The sequence below is a fragment of the Gossypium hirsutum genome, chromosome D01 (genome assembly GCF_007990345.1).
Source record: "Gossypium hirsutum isolate 1008001.06 chromosome D01, Gossypium_hirsutum_v2.1, whole genome shotgun sequence".
NCBI classification, from domain to species: Eukaryota; Viridiplantae; Streptophyta; class Magnoliopsida; order Malvales; family Malvaceae; genus Gossypium; species Gossypium hirsutum.
Window position 1 is genome coordinate 55,797,652 of NC_053437.1, and position 14,099 is coordinate 55,811,750.

Sequence of the window (14,099 nt, forward strand, 5' to 3'; positions counted from 1 at the left end):
AATGCATAATTATACTAAGAAAATTTATAAAAGATAAAAATATTCTAATATATTTTAATTAACTCCAACAGTTTCCAACAAAATAATGTTTTGCTATGTAAAAACACACACACCCTCATCTTATTTGCATTTGTTTATTTAACTTTATTTAATTTGATCCAACTTAAAATATGAGCTTTAAACTTTATTTACGTCATTTATATTTATAAATGATTATTTAGAATTTGCATACCTTCTTTTTAAAAATAATTACTTTCAATTAATATTTAATAATTTTATATACTAAGCATAAATAATTTTAGTGTATATATAAAAATAACACAAAATATTAAAAGAATTGGAAAATTGACGGATAAGGATTAGAGTAAAGCTTAATATATAATTTGGGTTAATATTTGGTACACTGTAGTATATATTTTTTATTTCACAAATAATCTTAAAAGATTATAGTAAAGAACACTTATCAACCCCTGGAATCGAATCGATGGGTAGGAGTTAGAGATATAATTTTTGCAAATATTTTGGTATTTCCCAATTCTTTATGTATTCCAATGTTTGTAAATTTTAGTAGAAAAGGTTAATGTTTGAAAAGTTTTCCACAAAAGCGCGTTTGTGTATTCAACAATACCTTAAAGGAGATGAAATTGGAAGAAATGCAATTTAATATGTACAAAGATGTAGAATTGTATTATAGGATTTATTTTTGTGAAATTAGGATGAAGCTCAGGTAGGAAACAACTAGGAAAATGTTGTTACCATAAGAAACATTCCCCTGAATAAGTTCTAAGTATGACATAAAAATATATCAGATTTGTTGACTTTAAATAATAAACTATTATTCCATCTTTTCTGCTTCAATCCATGCCTCTTAACTTTCCTTTCCATTCTTATTTTTAACAATTTTCCTCTCCAACACACTTGTCCCCCATTAATAAAATATTTATTTATTTTTAAATGGGTTTAATGATTGATATTAAATTGTAGTTAACAAAAATGGACAGATGGAATGAGATCAGTAATGTTGAATATGTTAATGCTGTAACTACTAAACTATTATTATTTTTAAAATTTTATTACGAGAAAATATTATTTTAAAGCAACCAAATTTTGAGTCTAAGAAAAACAAGTACAAACAACAAACAAGTATCCAAAAAACCACATCAAACTTAAACAATACGAATGAGAAAATAACACATAAACCATTTGAAAATAAAGCAGTTGAAAACATTAATTACGACTAATTAATGACAAATTCAGGAAGTAAATTATAAAATTTTAAATTAATAATAATAAAATTATATTTTTACTATCGTATAAATATACAATTTAATTTCGCCCTTCCAATATAATTTTTTGACTACGCCCTTGCAATTAATCCCTCCATTTGCAAGAGTATAAGCCACTCTATTTGTTTCTCATTGCCCATGTAGGAAAGAAACATGACCTATTTACAGTCTCTTCCTATCAACCACATGGGAGATCTTTCACATGTTCTAGGGTCATAAAGGTAGGGGTGTATTCGGTTCAAATTTTGGATAAAAATTAAATCCAACTGTTTCATTTGATTTTTCATTTTTGAAACTTAAAATCATATAAGATAAAAATTAAAATATTCGAAATTGCTAATCACGATCTGGTTCAATTCGGTTCGATTTGATGGTTTTATCAAATTTGGGATTTGTTAAAAAACAATACCATTTTGTTTTGGGTCCAAAAAAATCTAATATTGCAATTCTTGATTTTTTTTCTCACAACAATCATAATGCATGTTCTAGATTCAATTATACATTTATAAAGTGAATTAAATAATTAAATTATTATCATAGTCATCAATAAGGCTATTTAAAAAATCATTTTAAGTTAAGTTAAGTTGATAAATTATTCAAAGTTGTTAAAAGGAAAGTTAATACATAAATCATCAATATACCTAATATTTTTCTGTGTCATTTTTTTTAATTACTTTTATTAATTATAACTAAGTGATTACAACATGCCACATAATTGATTAAATTCATACCTGAACATATATAATTGTGAAAAGTTGTTTCTTTTATAAATAAAATATTATAAATTTTAATAAATTATTTTCCTAAGATTAGAATTATGCTTATAATTATAATTATTATATTTAAGAAATGATTCACTTACTCTAATATAAAACTACACTTCAATAACTTTTTTAATGAAATATTTCCATAACTTTATCTTTTTGTATGATTCTATCTAGTTGTTGTTGTTGTTGTTTATAATAATAATAATAATAATAATAATAATAATAATAATAATAATAATAATAGGATTAAATAATTTAGAACATATAGATATTGAAATGGTCAATTTATTATTCTAATAGGACTATTCCTTTAAACATAGATTTTTTTTCATTTGGTTTGATTTGGATAAAACAGGTTCCATGTGGAAAAATCGAACTCGAATCGAATTGTGCGGTTTAGGTGATAACGCCAACCCAAAACCAACCGAATACATTGGTTTCAATTATTTTTCGGTTTTCTTGATTTCTTTGCTCTGCCCTACATAAAAGGTTTCTTAATCCAAGAGACAACAATAGAATAGTTTGATTCAATCACCAAATTAACCTTGCCACGCTAACTTGTTTTCACAGAAATCTTAAGCACCTATTTGATTGCCATTTGTTCTACAAATAGAATGTTTAAACATTGTAGCGACCCTGAAAAAAGAGCAAAAATTTCTCGTTTGAAGTTTCTAAGTACACCACAACACCTTGATTCCTCCCAACTACCCTATCGGTATTGAATTCATCAATCTTTCATTCGAAGGTGACCATTGAATTCTTTCAGTACGCCAAGCCTTCTTTGGAACATTTACGAGACAACATCTCAAATCTTCTCATCCATTAAAATAATTGAACCTATGGAGGAATTTTTAAACTTCAGACTTTGTCAAAACTAAAATAAGGATCTTGCACCTCAATATTATCTAATAGAGCTGAAAGTTTTTTAATTGAAAAAAGATTTGTGTTGTTATGAATCCATACAATACTATCCTTAATATCAAGATTCAATCCTATGCCTCCAACAAGGACTTATAAATGAGGAAATCTTTTCTCTTTCCATTAGTGGCCTAAAGAACAATATTTCCCACTAAACATCAATGAAACCATCACCACATGCATAACCAACAACCATAACCCATTTATTAATAGCCAATCTAAACAAGGTTTATCCCCTCCCCACAAGTCAATCTAGAACAATATACTTCGACCATTACCCAATATCCATAAAAAATCATTAGTTTCTATCAATTTATCCTCCTTTTCTCCCTTAACCTTATTAACAATCCCTCTTCACACAATCGTCTTTTTTAAGAAATAAAAACCTAAGACTGTTTACGGGTGCCATATTTTGTAGCAATGACACATTTCCAAAGAGCATGCCTCTACGTTGCATAGCACCACTCCAAATAGCATCCCGAGGCCAGTTTTTTCTTTTTGGTAAGTACACTTTTTCAAATTTCACCCTGACATCTTATTGTCTTCAAAACCTTCCCACAAAAAGGCCCTTCTAGCCTTATCACATTTTCAAATAACACTCTTCAACATCTCAAAAAGGGACATGTAATACACTGAAAAGGCTGAAAGCACAAAGTTAATTAACACTACACGACCAACAGAGGAAAGTGATCACACCCCGACGTGTGAGCGTCGAGGCTATAAATCAACAAAAATACAAACAATAATCTAGTGGTGTACTGCAAGTTTGACAGTTCAGTTGTAATATTTATAGTGTTACAATGGAACACCTCGAGTATTCCAGGGATCGAACCTAAGAGGGTTCAAGGACAACGTGATAAATGTAAAAAAATCATACAAATAGGAAGGCTAGCTAACTACTCACTAAGTATCATATTACAACAAATCATATCAAATAGGTAATTACACTAATTGCACAATTAACAATTCAGTTAATGCAAGCGGTTGGTTGACTTTCATGTTGCTAATTAGCTTTTGGATTAGGGATATAAAAGAATTAAACTTCTAATTGGTTAAATTTTACCTCTCGGTTACCATTTTACCAAATTAGACGATTTAGTTCGGTTTATCTCTCGACCTTACCGAATTAACTCGAGACAATGAAAGTGGTTCTTGATAGGTTCTCCTCTCAATCTTACCTATTTAAATAATCACATAGAGTCATAAATTCTAAGTTTTGAAGTTTATTAAATTTAGTCCAACTTTTACAATTTAGTCCCTATATGAAAAATTAACCAAACAACATTTCTATCAACCAACCACCATAGATTTAGCTACCTAACATCATTCTTATACAAATAACAATCCAACACATACTCAAATAGCTCATTAAAATAAACACAAGAGTAAGGTTAGAAAAAGTTTAGGAATTTCTTAGATGGTTGCTTGGAGAAGATGACGTCAACAACAATGAAGAAGAATATACAAATGAAGTTTAGATTTTTATGTTCTGTAAAGTAAATAAACTGAAATATTTTGAAGGTTTTCAAAGAAAATCAAATACAAAGTAAGTTCAGGACTAGATTGCAAAGAAAATAAAACAAAGCTATAGTAAAAACTAACTAAGCTAACAACCAAACTAACTAAGCTCAAAAAAGTAATGACCTAAACCTATCAATGATGAAGAAGAAAACTACTTAAGCTAAAAATATGAAAAATAAAGTTGGCTCCTTTAGTTTTCAGCCAAAAGTGGCTTTTATCAATTGAGTTCAATTCCAAAATCTTGAAAAAAATACTCCTAAAAGTTTTGTCTTGGCTTAGGTTGGTGTTGGACAAAAGGCTTCCCTGCAGCATTTTTCACTCTGTTAGGCATCGATGTCACAATGCCCTCGATAGTGGTGCACTAGTGGTTTTGGGGGTTTTCGGTGTTGCGTAAGGGTTCTTGATGTCGCGGCATCCACTAATCAGTGTTATGACATTACTGGTGGTGACCATAATTTCTTCACTTCAACACCTTCAGGGATATTATGACCTTGGAGGCTTAGTGTCGTGACATCATACCCTCGGTGTCGCAACTCTCTCGACAGTAGGCTCCAGGTTGATTTCTCGTTAAAGTTTTACATCCTCGAGGCAAAGGGGCTCGGTGTCACGGCTTCCATAGCATTAGTATCGTGATACCCACGTTGAATGTTGTTTTCCTCAAAGTTGGGCCATTTTAGTCTCCCTACACCAGCTCAAACACCTTGTTAGGTCCCCCATTGCACCATTTTGTTAATTTGGGTCTTAAAAGGATTAAAACTAAACAAAAACATTTATTAATAATGAAAACTAAAAATCAATAAAACTTTAGAAAGGACACTTAAATTGCTTGAGAAAAGCTCATTGAGTGTTTTGGAAAGCCTAATTTGACATATTAAATTACGAAAAATAAAAAAGGGATCTATTTTACCATATTGCAATCTTTTTCGGGTCTTTTCCCCTACGAGATCCCAATTACTAATTCATCTTGAATCTGCTCCCAACGACACACCTAAATATATAAACAGCAACTCACTCTTTTTTTTTTAATTTGCATAAAGCTTATGTTCTTAAATAAAACCCGTCTTCAATACCAATGGCAATCATATTCGATTTTTGAAAATTAACACTCAACCTAGGATAAAATTTAAAACATCCCAGAATACCTTTCATGTTTAGCACCATCTCTGTTAGGATCTACTGCCCTAAGTGTAGTGATTATATCTATCTATTTGTAATTTTTTAAACAAATTAGTTTAATAAAACCCCACCACCATCATTAATATCTTTTGTATATTATCCCCGAACAGTTTTTTTGCACGCAAAGAAAAATGAAAGAAAACATTAACTCATTTATTGTCTATTATATAGATCAATTTTTTGATAATTGGGGAAAAGAAAAAAACTACAGAATACTCCCTACATTTCAGTCCGTTAGCTGATTGTGTTAGGTAAGTTTAGACAATTTAAAATTAGTATAAATGTTGATTAATTGTGTTATAATTACTTATATATATACACTAAATGAATCTCAAATGAAACAACATTGGTATAAAAGTTGAGTTTGGACTCAATTAAAAGGTAAATAGACATGTATGTGATAAATATATTCTATGTAGAGTAACACATGATATTAAGATAATGTTGATATATGCCTTGGTACTTGGGAATGTTATAGTAACATGAAAGTTCAAAATCAAGTATAAGTGCCCGTTTGAACCTAGTAAACATTTAGGATACGGTTGGTGTGCCAATAGGTTAGATGTGCACTTATCTTGTTAGCACTACGGTGCTCCTGATAGTACTTTCGTACTCTTGTTAGCACTACGGTGCTCCTGATAGCACATTTCTCCTTTTTGCACTACGGTGCTCCTAATTGCACATTTGTGCCCTATTATATAATTCACTGCCCTGTTTGCACTTCGGTGCCCTGTTTGCACTTTGGTGCTTCTGTATGCACATTTGTGCCCTGTTTAGCACCTTGGTGCTCCTTGATACTATAACCCGTGTATCCGAATCCTTTTATTATTATTCACCGAGATGTCTTGATTAAATAAGAGAAGTGATTGACTTGTTGATTGGAACAAACATTGAATATTTGGATTGAATTGATTGAAATGTTTTAATGATTTTCATGTTACATGAATATATGAAAAACTTACCTATTTGTTATGAAATGAAATGTCAAGATTGATTATGCTATGAATACTTAGTTATATAACTGTATTTTTGGATTATAAGGTAAGCTAGTGCATATGTTTTATATGAACTTACTAAGCTTTCATAAAGCTTACTTGGTTTTGTTTCTTATTTCTTGTAGTTGACATTTTGCGAAACACGACTATCAAATCTCTTCAAAGCTCACACTATCCAGCATTAACTCGAAAGCTCTTTTGAAATGCTAGTTATTGGTTATGTGGCCTGTATATAAGTTAAATGTTTAAGTGTTATTTTGGAATGAAATGATGTGAGACAAGTGAACATTTGTTTTATTTCTATAGTTCGTAAATGTTTATATATGTGTGTGCTTTATGTGGGTATATACACAAGTTTGGATGAAGAACTATTATTGACCATTTGTGTTAAATGTGATTTTGAAAGCTGCTAAGTTTCATCAAGGTTGAGATGAATGTTTTGGAATGTATGCATATTGGTGATGAAATGTTCAGATAAAGTATGTTATATGTATAACATCTTGTTGTGAAAAGGTGCCTATGAGTCATATTGGTTAGAAGACTATGAAATGTTTATCTATGATATGTTTTGAGATGTATTAAAAATGATATCACGGATGAGTAAGACTTGTTGTTTAAATTTTGATTGCTTAGGTCATTAAGCTTGTTAAAAAGAAAGATCTATGTCATATGAATGAATGGCCTTAAGAATGGTTAGTACATGTTTGATATGATGGTTAATTAGTTTTTGTACACTTTGTGTTGCCATTTATGCATTACATGAATCATAGGCTTGCTTGCTATATGATGAACACTTAAAATGACACATATTTATCCCACACGGCCTAGCATACGAGTGTGTGCCTCACACGGGCTAGCCAAATGCCCATGTGGATATTGCATGTTTAATCATATTCGGATTACACAGTCACAGTTAGTTATACGGCCTTGACACATGGCCATGTAACATATGCACACACGGGCACAACCTTTCACATAGCCTGGCCACACGGTAGTATGACTCATGTTTACATGTTTACCCTATTTTGTTGCAAAATTTTTATTTTGGTACTTATTTAATCTCGAACTTGTTTTAGAGCTCTCAAAAGCTTGATTGGGACCTGAATTAGTTTGTCAATAATGTTTTACATGGATTATGAAATGAAAAATTATTTTTTAAGCCAAAATTGTCTGTGATTAACTTTGTTTACTATAGTGACATCTCGTAGCTCGGGTCTGGTGATCGGACTAGGTATGGGGTGTTACAACTAAGGATGGGAAACCCTAGTTTATTTAATTAGGGTTGTCGCCCCACCTAATCCTAGTTAGACTAGGAGTTTGTTTTTCTATTGAAATAGACTTCTACAATTCAATAAGAGTTTCACCTCTTCTCCTTATAAATAGATGATATCGGTAGGGATAAATACACAACTTTAAGATATTTTTATTCTACCTGAAAATAGTGATAATTTATTTTCTAAGTATAAATTCTATTTTCCAGAATAGCAATTTTGTCGGTTTCTATTGAGAGAGATTTTACTTTCACATTGAAAGTAAAATAAACAATTTATGGTTCTGTGTTTGATTCGAATCGTTCTAGCCCACACTCGAAGCAATTCGTGGTATGAGAATAGCGAAGAAGGTCGTTCTGTTGAAAACCAGGAATAACTAAAAATAAAAGTGTGATTTCGGCAAATAGTTTATTGCTATAAATATTACAAACCGACTCAATTTTCAAAATTTTTATTTCCCACTATGCAAGAAAACTATTTTCAAACTAAATTTTTTCCAACAAGCTCCATTTCTACTATGATTTCTAACTTATCTCTACTATTTCTCGCTCTTCCTATTAACTCTTTTTCTTTTCCTTCCAAATTGACCTTTGGCCCACCCTTACTCAAGTTTAAGACTTCTTTAGTTCCATCACCTTCATTCCTCCTTCCATTCAACATATTTCTATCAATTTTCCTCCAATAAGTCGTTCTTCCATTGAAACAACCTTTCAAAACACTTATTTTGAAGCTAAATGTTCAAAACCAATTTTGCTAATAACACGTCTAGCATCTACCTTTTGTGCAAACATTACAAATCTGAACCTAACACCCTTTTTATTGTGTTTTGTTGGATTGAAAGAACCCAGCACTTTCCCATAGAGTTCAAAGACTTTCCAGAACCCACCACTTTCCCATAGAGTTCAAAGACTTTCCACAATCCTTTCTAATGGAATTTAAGTGGGATACTAAAAAATACAACATTGTCGCCATGTTTTTTTTTCCAAGTTTTTTGCCAATTGCACCTTAAAGAAAAGATGATGGAGTGTCTGCCTTATTTTGATTGGCAATTTTTTTACTAAATCTGTTTGGACCTTAATTTGATGAATGTCGGTGTTTGTTAGCAAACCATTATTGAAGACTAAATATGTTAGAATCAAGCCAAGTAAGGGTCGAATTGAAGACTTTCAATACAATCAAAGTTCCCTTAAATAAAAGATTTGATCTTCAAAGGAGTTTGGCTACTAGAAAACGTCTTCCATTATTGAATATTGAAAACCTTTTAAGGTGGTTATTTATAAGATTATGTTATTGTAATTCAACAAGCCTATTTACTTGTATATATATTGAAAGACTTGTTTAGGTTAAAAGCATGAATTGAGAAAGGATTATACCTGTTCAATTAGAAAGTGTTTTATTGTGTGCAAATTTTGTAAGTAAACTGAATTAAGTCAATTAGTTTACATCTAAGCTTTAAGGAGGAAAGTCTTAAAGGGAGAATATCTAGCTTGAAGTATAGGAGTGAGATTGCCTTTAGGGAGAGAATTATCTAAGTTGCTACTTGGTGAGTGGGTTGAACTTCAATCATACTTACTTGTTGAATATAATGAATTAATTCTTTGGATAAAATTTATTAGTTGTAAAAAAAATTCGAACTATATAAACCATTTTCTGGTATTCATCTTTTTCTTTTTTCTTTCTTTCTTCTTCTTTTTTTTTTACGGTTAGAACTTAACAAATATCTAATTTTTTTTAAAGATAACACAATCAACCATATAAAAATTTCTTGCCTTTTAACTTCAATTACTTTCCAAATCTATTTTGCTAATAGTTTAATATACTCATATAAACCAAACATTTGGATTTGTCTTTTTAGATTCATGGCATCTTTGAATGCTATTTTTGAACATGAGATTCGAAATGTGTCATGTAATACGTTTAAATAGATTTGACTCTAGTTGTTTAATGTTCATATTCATAGAAATAGGAATTTGGAGCCCTATTTTAGGCTTCTGGATATTAGAATGTCATTTCCAAATCTGGGGTTCGAAATATGTCATGCAATACGTTCAACTGAAATGACTATTAATCATATATACATATAAATTAAGGTAATGATGGTCTCATCATATAATATATTGAATCAATTCCAATAAATATATAGTTTTTTAAATTCGAGTATATATACATATTCGTGCATTGATCATAGCATATCTCACCAACAGCATTGACGACAGGCTGCTAATCATTCACATGGAAAGGTCCCAAAAACATTGCTTAAACCAACAATGTTCATATTCATGGAGATGTACCCTTTTGGGGCCATAAAAGAAATGGGTTCATATGTCAGCTGTCAAGGAAAAAATCAGAAATAAAAAGGCACCCAATACTTGAACTGGTCACGTTGAATTAATTACATGTAAAATATTTCATAAATCCATAACCATTCAACAAATATAAATAAATATTTAATTTTATATTTAATTTTTAATAACCTAAAATCACTAAACTATGGGTAAGTTTTCGTTTTGGTTTTTAACTAAACTAGGCTTCACTTTTAGCATCAATCGAAAGTTCTCTGTTCCTTCCTCCATGAATCTACGAACAAAATTCAAATAATTTTTTTCTTCGATCTTCGACACTGACTGCTAGATCGACTTGAGTCTAAGATATGTTCTTCTACTCGTCAATGAATACTGATCTACCATACTGGTCTTCGAATCATCACTTGAAACTCGCTGGCGGAACTTTTTAAAAAAATAAACTTAACAAACAATAAAAAATTTTGAATAGTTCAATGGTTTATATGAATACTTTCGAATAATTTAATGATCAAATTGTAACTTCTTTTAGTTAAATGATCAAAACAAAAGTTTGACGTATAATTTAATACTTAACGTAATAATCTATCCTTATTTTTAAAACACGTCTCGAAAATCAAATTCAGAAACTGTTTCGACATTGACCAACGCTAATGGTAAAAAATTTCAACTACTTAAAGAGACCGGAAGCAATCAGAAACTAACTTTAGAATAAATAGCTTTCAGCATGCATATATATATATATTATCATATCTTTGCAGTTAGGCAATGGTCAACCTAGCAATTTGTTTCTAAAAAATAATACAAAAACTCAAAGGTGGAAGCTCTTCTGAGGAAGGCTTTCACTATATTTGAAACCCTAAAGGGATAAAAAATGAATCTTGTCAAAGAAGGGATGGTCCACTGCATTAAATGTTACAGAACCTAGACTAAGTACATTGTTTTCAACTGTGAGAGTTGAAAGACATGACTTTTTAACGTAGATTTGATGGAGTTTGAACAACATTATCCGAATTGTCCATCTCTTTGATAAATTTCTAGTGGTTGAGATAAGGGTTTAGTGAACATGATTGCATGATCTGCTTTCCTTTCTATCATTTTTTTCCCTTTGATAAACATGGACCCGTCACCCGTGGGATCTATCTCTTATCTTGAGATTGTGACATTTGGCTTCTGGTTTATTTGACTTTGGATACCATGTACAGTGAATGTCACCTTGAACACTAAGTTTAAAGCTTTAAAATGGTGATTAGAATCGCATGCACCAAATAAATGCAACCCTAAGGAGCTTATAATCCAAAACAAACTTAAATTTTGAAAGAAATACTTCTTTGTAGTCTCATGATTTGATACTATATCCCTCAAAGTTACATCATGGTTCCAACTTGCTAGATTAATAATGGAAGGAACAGCAGGAAGCTTATGTAGGACCCCATAAATAGAACTGAACTTCTATTTCATTCCAAGCTGTTGGGCTTTCTTTTCCATTGATTTGTATTTTTTTTTCATCTTTTTCATAATCTGTACAATGATCTGTTTATTTGGATGTCTAATCTTTCTTACTTCTGAGTCAAATGAAGGGTGCAAAATCGCGTAGATTTCATCTGTATGTATGTCCTGTAATGTGTTTTCATATTTTTTTAAATATATTATCAATCTTTTTTTTGTTTTGACTTGGTATCCAAAAGTCATAAAAATCTCGATTAAATATAGAGTTAAACCGGATCGAACTCTATATACTGATAACTTCTTCCCAACCCATAAATATAAGGGCAATGCGCTTCAATACATTAAACTCACGTCTTTTTGCATCGACAATAATACCCATTCTAATCGATCTAAAACTCAATCAACACTAAAAGAAATATTTATAATATTATAAGTTCCCAAACATATCTTCTATACCAAAAGTAAGTTATTTTGATTAAAAATATCAATTTCATCAACCGTATTTGATATGTAAATCTTAAAATATGAATTTAAAATTTTGTCCAAATTTATTTATAAATTGTAAATGATTAATATGAGTCTCACGCATATTTTTTAATTTTTTTAAATATAACCTTTTTAGTATTTAATTTTTTATATGCATTTTTACTACCATTATATATATTATTAAATTTCTAAATATAAAAAACTTATCATATTTTAATATTTACATTATATTATACTATATTTTATTTTAATATATTATAAATTACATCAAAAAAATCAATATATTATAAAATTGAAAACGATTTGAGTTTGATTCATTAGAGTTCGAACTCAACCTATAATTTAAACAAGACTAATATTTTTATGCAAGCTTACTAATATAATAATTTTAAATATTGGATAAATTTTTAAGCTTGAATAGAACTTGACTTATTTGTAGGTCTAGAAAAAACTAGAAATATCTATGAATCGAGCTGAGCATTTTTCCCAAATCTAGGCTCGAGCTCAATCTTACCTATTTTATAATTTAAAAATTAATATTAATTTTTGAGATTGACAAATCTAAACTCGAGCTTTTAACTCAAAACGTACAGGTCCTCCAACCACGAATTCCTCTAAAAGATTTTTTTATTTTATTTTTTGAGAAATGTTTATATTTTATAAAAAGTGTATGGCTACGTGGCCAGATAGGGATTCCTGAAATTAAAATGAGAAACATATAAAATCAAAGACAATGGACCGTCCTTTCTTACGCATTTAATAATAATGTTAGGTAAAGGGACATATCTGCTTTCTTTTTATCCACCTTTCTCCATCATTTATATATATATATATATATCCAGAGAAAGTTCTCCATAATTGTATTTGTATGACATTCAACATAAAAAAAAATGTATTTATCTATTCAAAATAATTTACATTTAACACAATCGGGGAAGCTCATTTCCAGAAGCATTAAATCATCATCCATCAAACACGTTTAACTGTAATTAATTATTATATTAGTTGAAGTAAAGATAACCACACGTTATTATATCTATATTATTAATAATTATTTTTTTATACCAATTTACATATTCTTATAAAAAGCAAATTATTTACATGTACACACCACAACTTCAACCTACAATATAAAATTTAAGATCAACACCCATATTCAATGGACCATATATTGAATTTCTTATTTTATTTTAATTTAAATTTGCAATTCTTTTTTCAAAATCAAAATTGCATTGCTTTATATGTTATATTTATTTATTTATCTTTACTATATTTAAATAGTTGATTGCGTTGATAGATTTTAACTTATTTAATCAATTATTGATAATATTATGAAAGTAATTTTTCATTTTAAATTATGTAAAAATCTAAAAATATATACTTGATGAGCTATTTCACGTAAAGCCTCATTTGTTGTTAACATTTTTTATTAATTTATTTGTTACATATTCTTTTTCAGAGTTACATAATATTTTTATCACCCGAATTGTGGCGTGTGTCATAATCTAGTACTATATTTAAGCTTTTGACTGAGCTGATGTCATCTATCAATTGGATCTTAATTTGGTCAAATTAAAAAGTAACCAAAAGTCTTATTTTTACAAAGCAATATGTATTATTTTGAGGATACTTACATATGATGGGATTTGGACCAAAAATATTATAATTTTAATCTCTCAATTTTACCATTTTAACCAAAGCCTTATTTAGTTGTTATATCAATTATTATTTTTAGATTTGTTACATATTTTTTTTACCAACGTTATGAGTGTGTCATAATGTAGTAAAGAATTAATTGTTTTTGCCTATAAGGTCTTGTCATTGTTTGCAAAAGCTAAGGTCCCAAATTTGAATCTCTATCATGCGCAGTTGTTATACATGAGTCTTCAGTCTTATTATGTGTTGTTATAATATCTCAGCTTTAGTTTGA